The sequence below is a fragment of the Armigeres subalbatus genome, chromosome 1, assembly GCF_024139115.2.
Source record: "Armigeres subalbatus isolate Guangzhou_Male chromosome 1, GZ_Asu_2, whole genome shotgun sequence".
NCBI lineage: Eukaryota > Metazoa > Arthropoda > Insecta > Diptera > Culicidae > Armigeres > Armigeres subalbatus.
Window position 1 is genome coordinate 126395496 of NC_085139.1, and position 12560 is coordinate 126408055.

At 37.5% G+C, this 12560-nt stretch overlaps 1 pseudogene; it reads right to left on the reverse strand.

Moving 5' to 3' along the window:
* Positions 1-8209: 8209 nt before the first annotated feature.
* LOC134206111 (uncharacterized) lies at positions 8210-9293 on the reverse strand (annotated as a pseudogene).
* Between the last annotated feature and the right edge of the window lie 3267 nt (positions 9294-12560).

Genomic DNA, 12560 nt, shown 5'->3' on the forward strand with positions numbered 1-12560 from the left:
GTCTTGCTTTATAGCCGCGAATCTTACTGCTAGGACGAGGAGGCCCCCCATCAATAAATCATCGATTATGTTAACAATTTGATATCTTTTTGGTCGTTTTAAAGGTTAAAATAACAAAACGTTTAGCAGAAAAATCTTACTGTGACATCAAATCAAAAACTATTCCTGCTATCGATGAGAACAAATCGAAAACTAATTAGCTAAGCCAATAACTCAGCCGTTTTTCAACGGATTCCGGAGGTTTTGGTATGAGTCGATCAGTAAGCTCTCTAAGATTCTATACAACTATTGTAAACAATTGACTCAATGCATTTAACTATTGAAAAAATCAATTTCTCCAGCTAATGTTGAAATTGCACTTTAACAGTAAATTGCCTACATTTCGGCTATTAGCCATCCGGCATGAACATGCATAAAATGTTGATGACAAATTTCGCATCTACTATCGCACCATGCGTAATTCTATGTCCAGTTTGCGGTCGTATCTTTGATACCACCCCTCTGCTTTTTTTCATACAACTGTCAAGCGTTTGTTTACTTGCAGCGTGGCACTCTAGATCGATTTCAATTCGATCAGATGGATTTCAAAAGTCATAGAAACGTTGTATTTTGTCAATTTTTCAACTTTCCAAATACACCAACAAATGTATAGAAGGAAACATTATTGAAATAGCAAATGCAGCTCACCTTCCCTGTAAAAAAAATCCAGTTGTATTGACTTATAAGGTCAGCTTGCTCAAGCCGAAACTGGATTACATGCCAAGTGGCAAATTAAGCGCATATCTGTTCCAGAGAACGCTGCAACACAGATTTGGTAAAAACCGAGGTAAAACGGTTTGTTTCCATCTTTGTTTGGATAAGTTTTACATTCGATATCACATGATAAGAAATTAGTTTTTTCTAGATAGGATTTTAATTTACTATATTTTTAATTTCTCTAGCAACACTGCATACTGCCGATTTTTCCTCCCGCTAATTCGTTTTTAACTTTTTATTGATTTGTTCAAACCCTGCTCTGAACTCCATCTGGTAAGTAGTACTTATCTTGATAGGCAACATTTTTATTTAATTTTTTTTGGAATTCTATTCGTAGTTTTGCCAAAATCGTAATGACGTCCAATCATTGCTGGATTGTTTTTGCATTATGATAAGAAGTTATGGAAAACTTTCTATTAGCACTCGATTGGTTTGGTTTTCCTAAATATTTTTTTGTGGGAAGTACATTATAAAATGTAATTATATTGCATTACCCAAAAAACCTTGCCGATATTTATCGGCTAAGAATATAGCCTGTAAACTTGCAGATTCTGAGACTTTTTTCATGGGGAAGGGTTTCGTTGGAAAAAAAAACTTCTATATTATCCGAATAAACTTCACCTTAAAAAAATTATAGGCTGATCCACCGAAAAATCATGGCGAAAAAATCCGGTTGCTATTGGCGCAAGGTCCTCAAGGAGCGACAGATGCGTGCGGAAGTGGAGAAAAATCCATCGATGAAGGCCGTGATGTCCAAATGCTTGGCTAAAGGAACTCCATCCGGTGCAGGTGGTGTTGGTAAGTGTTTTTTTTATGCTCGTTCCTTCTATTTTAATTGGATTAGATAAAAGTGCTTCTAGATAGTCAACTTTAGTTTTATCATTGGGGATTATACGATTATAATCAAGTCAGGTTCACAACCGCCAAAAATCCTAATTCCTAACATAAAATCAAACCACTACGGGAAATGACGAGGTTTTATATAGACGAGGTTTCCATCAGCCATATCCCGCAAATATATTTTTATTGCGTATTCCACATTTAGTCTACAGCAACAAGTTTGTTGTATTTATAGCTGAGCCTTTGTATAGGATTCTTATCCTTTTGGGATGCCATTTGGCATCAACAATTCGATGTCTGTGTCTGGAACAATTTTAATGCCTACTTTTAGGCTTTTTTTCTTGCATCCAGACACAGAATCAATAAACAAAACAGATACAATCTAGCACAAATGATACGGACTCGATCGACTATTAAGGTCTAAAGGTTCCCCCAAACACACGCGACGCGACAGTCGCGACGCGATTCTATCGTTTGGCGACAGCGATTCTGTCGCCGTTGGTATGGAAGCGTAAATAGAACGTTGCCTGCAACGACCCAACGATAGAATCGCGGCGACCAGTTGTCGCCGTCGCGGCGATGAAATCGCTTAGGTCTGGGGGAGCCTTAAGGGAAGGGTTTTCCGTTAAAAAAGCACGCACGCTTAAAATCAATAACACAGAGATGTGTTTGCATCACACAAAACGGACCTAATGCGGAACATCCCCTAGATGAGCGATAGTTACACAGCCACAAAAATAGCTCGTGTGGTTTTATTGAAGCTTGGATTTCAATATTTTCAACAGTATTTGGTTCCTCATGAAACAAAGAATCTGTACAAACGTTTAAGGGTATGCGATAACATACTTTTTCCTAACGAAACGAAACGAAACGAAATTTAAAATGTCTATGTTGATTCGGATCGAAACGAAACGAAATATAGATTTTCTTTCGAGACTTCGAAACGATACGAAATCAAGGTTCATTTAATTCGAAATTTTTCGAAACGAAACGAAGTTTTATTTTTCTTTCAGCGGAATTTTTGTTAAATTGGTTTTACATTATGTACACGCATTTCTGATTTCACTTTTTTGAAGTCGAATAACTGTTTTGCGACCAATAAAGTTATAATAACCGAAGAGGCAGTCTGTGATAAATCACCGCATTTTCGCCGCATATACCATTGACAATAAGGCAATACCCCAGAATTTGTGCCGATATTAAAGGAATTCATAGTGGAGCGTGTGCTCCCAAATATGATCAATTTTATATCAGTTTTTTATCAGCAAGTATAAAAAATATAAAGCTATGTCCATTTAGGATCCGGAATAATGAAACATCTGTATGTAGGTAACGTATTGATATACAAATAAGTTTAATTCATAAAAAACAAAGGTAATTTACTTTACTTTAAGGAAAAAATATAAATGCAAATCATTTCTAGTTTTCCACCGACAATTCGCACTTTCTTCTTTATTCCTCTCATCAAACGCTGCACACTTCCGGAGACAACTTCCTTGGCACATTCGTTCCGCATTTTGGTCATCTGAGTCGTGTTCCGAGCTGTTTATCCACTTCATTATTGCCCAAAATGTCTCGATGGGCCGGAACTGCGACCAGTTGGATGGATTATGTTTTTAAAGTTGAAACCTACATTATTATCACGGTACAACTGGATGACTTCCCGGCTGTATTGGCAACTCGCCAAATCTGGCCAAAACTTCACGGGACCTTCATGGGCTTTCATGAAACTTAGTACGCGGTTTTTGAGACATTCTTCCTTGTACAGCTTACCCGAGCAAAAATGAATAACTAATTGATAACAAATTCTATTATCCGGTTATCGAACATATTGATAACTGAACTTGTTATCATTTTGGCTGAATTAACAGCCAACATAACAAAAATGATACCAGAATTTTGTTCCTGAAATAACTACCTGAAAACAAATTAGGTTATCACTGATACCAAATTGATAACACATTTTGTTATACATGTTATTCACTCAAATAACTAATTTAGTTATTATTTAGTTATCAGCCATCTCTGTTTTATCGACCAAAATAGTTAAATCTTCTTTACCGACTTCGTTACGCATTGAAAAAAATGTTGGCATTCATTGGGATTCGAACTCGAATCGAATGATTGCACGGCGTCGTCTCTAGGCACTCACCCATTTACGCTTTCTTGAGGAGTAGGAGAGAAGAGCACTACGCTTTCTACGATCATGCATTTACTGAAGACTATTTATAATCACATCATGATGCCAACAGTTGGTTGGACTCTGCAGAGTGCAAAGCAGAATAACTTATTAATAACAAACTTAATTATCCAGTTGTATTGATAACTAATATTGTTACCTTTCTGGTTGAATTACAGGTCAACATAACATAAAATGATAAAATGATAAATACGGTTCATCGTCCTTTTATTGAATACATTTTGTTTTCAGAAGTTTTATTCAAACTGAACCAAAACCTTTTTTGTTTTCATATGCATATATAAACATAAACACTGCTGATCCCAGGAAGAACTATTCCGTGAAAAAATGTTGCTATTCGGTGGATCCAGGGCCGGACAGTTTTCGGGGGCCCTAAATGTACGGAAAAGGTTGATTTTGGTACATAAGGTTATGTGGGAGCCCGGGGCCATGGCCACGCGGAATTACCCTGTCCATGGATGATGGGATCGACGGTGGTTCGTCAAGTATCTCGTTATAACATGAATTGATGGAGTTAAACTAAATTCACTCTCAATAAATACTTGTTCTTTGTATTACGTCCGCATTATTTAATTATTTAATATTTTTGGATCCATAACAATTTTTCAATTACATGCATATTTTTATATTGTGAAACATACATAAAATTGTCGACTAATTGTAATCTATAATTCTTACCCGAGCAGCACAGATCAACTGAATTTGGTTGCAGCAACTTAATTGTGACTTAATCTGGTCATATATAAGTCTCTGTGATCTATGCAAAACATGTGTGCTGCTTGGGTAATTACCTAAACGAAATCATTTGAAACTTGACGCTCCACACCCCTAATATGCGCATTGAATACTGGCACATCCTTTATCGTCAGTCGACTATGCGTAAGTTTAGAGGTGCCGGCAGGGCCCAGTACGAGTCTTTACTAACCTTATACAGAAATAAGAAAGACTTCGGAAGCTAACGATCATCCGCTGTAGCTCTTAGAAGTAGTAATAGTTGTCTTAATAGTTAATATATTTTTCGTAGTAATAGCAGTAGCTGTAGTAGTATGACTAGTAAGTTGTTGCAAAAACTAAGTAGATTCGCTGCCTCTATTAGCATAATGATCTCAGGCCGATTTTCTTTTCTTTTAGTAGAGTGTATTATCGTTGAGATTTTTAAATTCATTCTACAAACACTCTAAAATTAATAATTAATTATTTAGGAGACGAGCCAGCCTAAGGCTGAAAGTCTCCTTAATGAAGACACAAAAAATAAAAAAATCAAACACTAGGAAACTCGAAATAATACCACAATGATCAACTTAATGGTCGCAGTGATTAAAATCCCAAAAAAAAAACTTGAAATAACATTCTTTATATTTATATTATTATTGAACTATTTATTGAGCTATAAATGTGTTTATGTATTATGTTGTGTATGAAAAGCTAAAGTTGGACTTTTATTTCCGTAGGCATGGTACAGCGTAGGTTACCCTTCGGATATTGGTATAATACCAATGGTATTAGATGGGTAGAATGGAAGTAGTGAAGTAACAGTTGACGCAACATGATTTGCAAATATTATAGACTTTTTTTTATGCGCTGTACAATATGTTTGAAAGAATAGAATGCTTAGCCCGATATATGAACGACGCGAATTTTAGAAGAAAATACCAAATTTGTATTGATAATACTTTTTGTTATTATTCAGTTATCAGTTAATCACACGATTGATAACTAAATATCAAGATGATAATAAGGATAACTAATCCTGCTATCAGTTTGATATCATTTCAGTTATCTGCCTTTGCTCGGGTAGAGTCCATCGTCTTATTCGTCACTTATTCGAACACTTTGGTCTTTGCTCTGCAGCTGAATATCCCTCGCCAAATCATCAGTTTCTTGGCAAATTTGTCTATAAAAGCAAACTTAATCTCGCAGGAATAACTCCTTGTGCCGTCGACATGCAGAATTTTTGGCCAGGAAGCTGTCCTAAATCCATTTTGACGTAGGATCCGTCGATGAGCAGGACAACGGGGGAGTGCAGAATTTTTTCCTCTCCTCGCGGCTTCCATCTGGAACAATTTTTGACTGCACGAAACACCATGAAATGTAACAGAAAGTGAGCGCCTAGGTAGACATATCGCTGTAAAATAATTCTTGTAGCGGTCACTCTCTGTGTCGCTGCAATACAATAAATGATTCCGGATTCTAACAGGGCAGTGCTTTATAGAAATTGTGGGATTTTTTATATACGGATTCAAATATCGTTTAAAACCTTAGTTCACTTAAGAATAATGTAATTATGCTGAAGCATACTTCATTTTGTCTTGTCAGCGTGATTTTATAGTACTGAGCTAAGTCAAAATTAGAAAATGAATGCTTACAAAAATCATGTGCACCTTTCTAAAATGCACAAAGATATGTATTTCAGATAGAAACTGAGCTATTTTCTTGTCAATCATAAGTAAAGAACTTAGGGGAAGAGGCCCCAAAACGTCCCTCTGAGGCAAAACGCATTTTGGGTATTCCCTCATATTTACCGTATTTGGCATGACTGTAACGAAACTAGACCTAAAATTATATAGGTTAGGCGAAAAAAGTGTCAAAATAACAGATAGGAAGGCTGGAAAAACCGAAATTTTCCACATTTTGACGAAACATCTAACATTTCACTGAGGCAAAACGCCCTAGGGCAACTAACCTACAATGTACTACGCGTCTCCACGCACTGTCCATACCAGAATGCTGATTCGACGACGCGTTGTGCGTTGTTCCCTAATAGCTGCCAGCTAGAAGGCCTTTTGCTTCATGAGTTTTCCGGCAGCGAATTATCACCACTTTTTTGAAATGTGAATATTATCAATTTGATTGAGATTTTCTACAAGTTTTAGATGGCATCAGTTAGCTATATTGTTTAACTGTTGAATGAGGTAAAAATACCCATGAAAATTGTTACAGCTAAGACATTAAAGGAGTCTTTGTTCAGATAGGGCATATTGCTCCTCCTTCCCCTACTTGCTCCGGAGTTTCCAATTCATGGCCAATAACGATGCTGGCCAATAACGATAACGTCCTTACAGCCAATTTAGGATTAGGAGAGGAAAATTAGTTTAACATTCATTGTTATAAAAAAACGAAAAATGCTCTGCATCTTCGTGTGCGCTACGGGGAAGGAATCGTTGGATAGTAGAGAAGGTAATTCATGTATGCCCCTTGGTAAGCGACTAAATATTTATTGTAAACGAAGATATTTTGAAAACAAGAAGACGAAAACTGTGTTTCAAATCAATCCAACGCAAGATCAGTAAGCTTCGTTTAATAAGCTTCTACAATATGATAGATTCCACATTGAATAATTGTGTGCTCTTCGATACAGACATTAGTTTTATCACTTCACGTTCTCCCACACTAGCTGGCGTGATCAACATCAACAAGGTCGATTGTACACTGGTTAAACAAATTTCTGCTACGCGGGGTAGATTTTTTTCACTTCGCGTCTCCCGGACTAGTTGCCGTCCCAGCAGCAACACGATCGATTCCGCATTCATGGCTGAAAATCTCTTTAATAAAGATAAAAAAAATAAAATGTTCAATGTGGGCCCTCCTTAGCCGTGCGGTAAGACGCGCGGCTACAAAGCAAGACCATGCTGAGGGTGGCTGGGTTCGATTCCCGGTGCCGGTCTAGGCAATTTTCGGATTGGAAATTGTCTCGACTTCCCTGGGCATAAAAGTATCATCGTGCTAGCCTCATGATATACGAATGCAAAAATGGTAACCTGGCTTAGAAACCTCGCAGTTAATAACTGTGGAAGTGCTTAATGAACACTAAGCTGCGAGGCGGCTCTGTCTCAGTGTGGGGATGTAATGCCAATTAGAAGAAGAAGAAGAAGAAGAAGTAGAAGAAGTTGTTCAATAGACGAAAACTACATACGTATTTGTCGACTAAGAATGGGGTTATGTAATAAGCGTTAATAGAAAAAATTGTATAACTAAAAGTTTTGAAAACAACTTTACGATTTTGTTCAGCCAAAATTTTTAATAATATAAAGTATGGTTTAAGTTTAAATTTGGTTCGAAATTCCGCGGAATTCCGTTAAATTTCGTTAGAAGCTAATTTTTTCTAGCGAAATTTTTGTAATTTTACGAAACGAAACGAAATCAAGAAATCAGACTTAGGGCAGGGGATACCTTCACTGACTTTTTAAAAAACTTTTTATTACAATGAACACTAACTTTATTTACTACACTACTTGCACTGACCAGAGCACTGATGAAAAAGAGGCCGAGCCACGCTGTTGCTGGCAGTTTTATAATATAAAACTGCTGACTCGGCGATTGTTCCGGCACCTTCGCTGATTGGTACATACACGTGGCGTGATGCACCGTACGATTCGCTAACGGCTCCCTTTCCAGTTGGAAGCCGCCCTCGGGTTCCTTCTATAGCTGCGGAAGAAGCGGGATGCTTCTCGACTCGGGATGCTCCTCGGATGGATTATTTCGCTTTATCTCCTCTGGTGTGTTCGATGCGAAGAGTGTTTTCAAAATGTAGAATTTAAATGTCATGGCTATGGCTGTTCCCAATATGATGATCAGTAGCGTTGTCGCTGTTGCGGAGGTTATCCACCCGTAGATATCTAGTTTCCAATGTATGTTCTCTGCTGTTAGGTTTAGGAGTTCTATGTGGTTGCGATGCTCTAAATGCAGTTCCTGTAAATGTGCCAATGGAATATGGTTTATGATTTTGGTCGGATTTACCTTAATTCCAGTTATTGGTGTGAAGGGTGGTATCTCCACGTTAGTACTGGAATATTCGACGTCATCCAGTTTTAAAGTACAGTGTGAATGCTGAATGAGATTTGGACCACTGAGGGACCTGGTAGCTGAACAGTTGGATGTCAAAGTTATATTGTGTCCGTGGATTACAATATTGCCATCGTTAATCTTCCGTATAATTTTACCTCCATAAATACGTTCTATAGGGCAATCAGCTGTTTTTCCGGAGATTAACTTTTGCATACACTCTGTGAGTGGTTCCAAACTGCTACTGGAACATACAAAGAGAGCTCTGAGCTTGATACATGGGACATGCGAGATGAGTGGAATTTGTCCTTTCAGATAAAATGGTGCTGGTACATGAATGCGGTAACCATCTTCAATTACTGCTTCGACAAAGTTGAGCGTATATAATGCTCCTTCGATTTGGGGTATTTTGAGTACGTAGATGATGTTATCTTTGTTGAACATTGCGTAAGAGCTTGCAATATTCAGAATGCTGTCCACCGAGTTAAGTCCAAAGTCGTTGTTGCGAAGGATTCGTTGAATGGCTTCTAATTCTCCTCCTTGGATGATGCGGCTACTTGGTATGCTACGTCTGGCCAGTGTAAGAGATTCCTCGACGACTTCTAAATAATATAATAGTTCATCTAATTTGAATACAAAATTGAGTGAATGTAACGTTTTCTATCTTCTGCGCATTATCTATCAGACAATTGAATGTGTTTGTAAGGTTCTTCATTCGGTTTTCAAATAAATGATTAATGTGTACCTGATTATTGTTTGCGATTATTAAGGAATTTATAGAGCTATTGATAACTTTCAAATCTTTCGCGTCAGGACTCCCTGATACGTATTTCCAAGCCCTACCGAGTGATTCCCATCTCTTGAATCTATTCTGAGGCGTAATTCTATCAAATGTCAGATTGATTTTGTCTATCTTTTTCCTAATAACTTGTTCGAAAAGCGAATCGGTTAGATCAAAACTGTTAACTGCATAATTGAACAAATCTATAGCTTCCTTGACATCTGTCAAATTTATAGGATGTATTATTCTGACGTAGTTGTTGCTAATCCTGGCTTGTCCTAGAGGTATGATTGCTAGAGGGTTGTGGGTCAGATCGTATATACGGATGTCTGTCCAAGCCGTTGATGTCCAGAGAAGGACACATAGTCTGAAAAGGAGTCATGAGAGTAACGTCTCGTAAGTTAAATTATATTTTAAGTTTTTCTTATGGATTTTTATATCTGTAGTGTCGGTAATTGTTTTATCGTTTTGTTCCTTTATTTCGACTAATCTGTACCTATGACCGTATGGGGATGGTTTGGCCTTTGTTTTAGCAAGAATTTCCCTAGTTCTTATGTCCTGATACCCTTTGTCTGTTTCTACTATTTTGCATTTTGTCTATCAGCTTCTCTAGCAATATTGTCTTTGGCGGTTTGTATAATGTGTTGTTTTGTCATGTTAATATCCTTTAAATCCAGCGACGTGGAGTTCCCAAATATTATTTGTCTTGGTGTCAAGTTTGTTGTCGAGTGCTTGGCATCATTGTATAAAGCTGTTATTAAAGATAGTCCTTGATAGAGGGTCAGATTGATAATTTTGCGTCGGTTCGCTAAATACATTTCTAAAAGAGTGTTGTGGAACCTTTCGATGATGCCATTACTATTGCTGCTACTGGCATAGTGAACGGCAACACCGTTTTCTTCCAAGAATGTTCTGAAATTTTGACTTCGAAATGAAGTAGCTTGATCACAGGTGATCGATTTAGGTATCCCGAAAGTTTTAAAATATTTGATAAGGGTTTCGGATAGTTCCTCGCTGGTTTCGTTGCAGATTTTGTAGATTTGGGCAAATTTGGAAAAAGAATCAACGATTGTTAAGAACTTCTCCTTCTTTAATATAAACGTCTATGAAAATATTCTCCAACGGTTTATCATATGTTCTTCTCGTGATTGGAATTTTGAATGGATGCCTTTCATATTTAGCAAATTTACAATCCTGGCATTCCTTCGCGAAAGTCTTAACAATCGATAACATCTCTGGGAAAAATACTGACTGACGAACTTCTTCGTAATTAAGCTTCCAATTTCTATGGTTGAAATTATGGGTTTTACGAACAAATTCATCTTGGTCTCTTTTCGAAATTAAATCTGGTAGCTTGAGGTTGCAGAATTGGATTCTCATCCCTTTGAAATTGTTATGTATGATTTGTGAGCAAGATTTCGCAACTGTTGGTGGAGCAAAGATTCCGTTCGTTATTCCAGGAGCTAGATAATTTTTAAGGATTTGCATTAGTTGGTCCTCCGTATAATCATCCTGGTGGAATATGTGCCTGCTAAAACCTGGAAATACAGACTATATATATAAAAATCAATCTATGTATGTATGTTCGCTAACTACTTCTGAACCACTTGGCCGAATTCAACCAAATTTGGTACACACGTTCTCTATCCTCAGGGGAAGTTGACAAAGGGGGTGGGAGGGTCATTTAGAAAAGGGGGAGGGGTTTTGTTTAGAAAACGAACAATTATGTGTAACTTGCATCTCCTAGGACCGATTTCAACCAAATTTTGTACACATATTCAATATAAGGAAACAATCATATGAGAGTGTAATCTTTGAAAGGGGAGGGGTCTGGAGGGAGGGTATTGTTCAGAAAACGGGTAATTCAGAGTAAATTCTGAACCCCTGCACCGATTTCAACCAAATTTGATACACACATTCTCTACCCTAAAGAAAAGATAACAAAGCGGGTGGGGCGGTCATTGTAAAAAGGGAGGGTATGGGGAGGGGTTGTCTTTATAAAACGAGCAATTCAGTGTAACTCCCAACCCCAGTACCCATATCAACCAAATTTTGTACACATATTCACTAAGAGTAGTCGATCATATGGAAGTGTAATTTGGGAAAGAGGGAGGGGTCTGAGGGGAGGGGTATTGTTCAGAAAACAAGCAATTTAGTGTATATTTTGAACCCCTGGACCGATTTCATCCAAATTTGGTACACACATTCTCTATCCTAAGAAGAAAATAACAAAGGATGATCATTGGGAAAAAGGGAGGGTAAGGGGGAATGGTTGTTGTTAGAAAAAGAGCATTTCAGTGTAACACCTAACTCCCAGGACCGATTTCAACCAAATTTGGTGTACACATTTTCTATCCCAAGGAGAAGATAACAAAGGAGGTGGGAGGGTCATTGGGGAAAAAATGGAAGTTATGGGGAAGGGTTGTCTTTAAAAATGAGCAATTCAGTGTAACTCCCAGGATAAATTACAACCAGATTTGGTACACTTATTCTCTATTTTTGGAAGATGTTTATTGAAAAGGTAGAAGGGCCAAACAAATATATAAAAATAGATTGATACAAAGGAACAATTCTATGAGCGGTAGATCTACCTCTGTGGGTTTTGTGCTACAGCATTGGACATTTTAATTGAATAATTTACTTTTCAGTCCCTAGCAAAGCCGGATACATATAGTTATTAGCTATCTATATATCTCGGATACTTATTCAGTGATGTGACGTATGTGATTTTGTAAACAAAATTAAAACGTTGATTTCTGCAATCTGATAGCACTCCCACGCAAACCATCGCCACATACAGGTAGGGGAGGTTTCGGCTACATGTTCGTTGTGTTGGTTTGCGTAGGAGTGCCATCATATTTGACAAATCGACGTATGCATCTTTGTTTACAAAATCACATACGTCCTTTGAATAAGTACCTGAGATATATAAACTCAATGTTTGTATGTTTGTGCCTAACTTCTAAACCCATTATTGTATTGTTTAGTTATCGATCAATTTAACCATTTATCGAAATTATGGTTTGCCCAGTGACAAGCAATGATTAATGTGTTTCCTTCTGGATGGTGAATGTGATCCCTTCTTTAAAAATAGACGTTTGCCCGGAATAAGGCATCGGTGGATGTTTTTCCTTCTTTAGAAATAAACGTTTGCCCGGAATATGGCGATTATGGGTTTGCTCCCTTCTTCAAAATCAGTCA